Below are 705 nucleotides of genomic sequence, written 5' to 3'. Positions count from 1 at the left end.
TCCTGCTGTGGCCTCTCTGCCTTACAACCAGGGCAATTAACCTTTTTATAGATTCAAGACAAAGGGTTGCCTAAACTAGCTTTTCCCGCCTTGGGACTATCTGTCTTGTGTCCTTCAAGACAGCTTTAATGGTCATCTTCCTCTTATCTAAGGAATTTCTCTCTCCCCCCCTGAGGCTTCAGCCATTTTTTGCTTCCACATCACGTAGGCAGAGGGAGCAGGTTTCCCCCTCCCTCAGGAATGTATCCAGCTCAGGTTACCTAAAGAGATAGAGTAAAGGTGTGTCTCCTCTGCTAGGCCCATCCTACTCAAAACTGTCACAGAGCAGAGTTACCGAGGAGAAACAAAGGTGGCTTTCTGCCACACATGTCCTGAGCCGCAGCGCGAGGCTGGGGCCAATGCTAGGGGAAGCCCACGTCTCCCCGCATGCCATCTCCCAGGCAGGGTGTCTGTATAACAAGAGACATGCCGGCATCGTTCCTCCTGGAGCAGGGGGCTGGTTTGGTTGGTGGATGAAAGGCAACCCGCCCTCTCGTGTTGCTGGTGAATGTGTGTCGGTGTTTTAGGGCAGGGGTCAGCAACCCCCAGCACGCATGCCGAGCATGGCACGCAAGGCCATTTTGCTCAGCACACCAGCCCCCTGGAGGGCGGGGGGCTCCAGGTCACCCACCCCACCCTCCCGCACCAGCCCGGAGGACCCCCGAA

Source organism: Alligator sinensis, unplaced genomic scaffold (assembly GCF_000455745.1).
Source record: "Alligator sinensis unplaced genomic scaffold, ASM45574v1 scaffold1458_1, whole genome shotgun sequence".
Lineage (NCBI taxonomy): Eukaryota > Metazoa > Chordata > Crocodylia > Alligatoridae > Alligator > Alligator sinensis.
The sequence above is the reverse complement of the archived record's forward strand: the minus strand, read 5'-3'. Positions refer to the sequence as shown.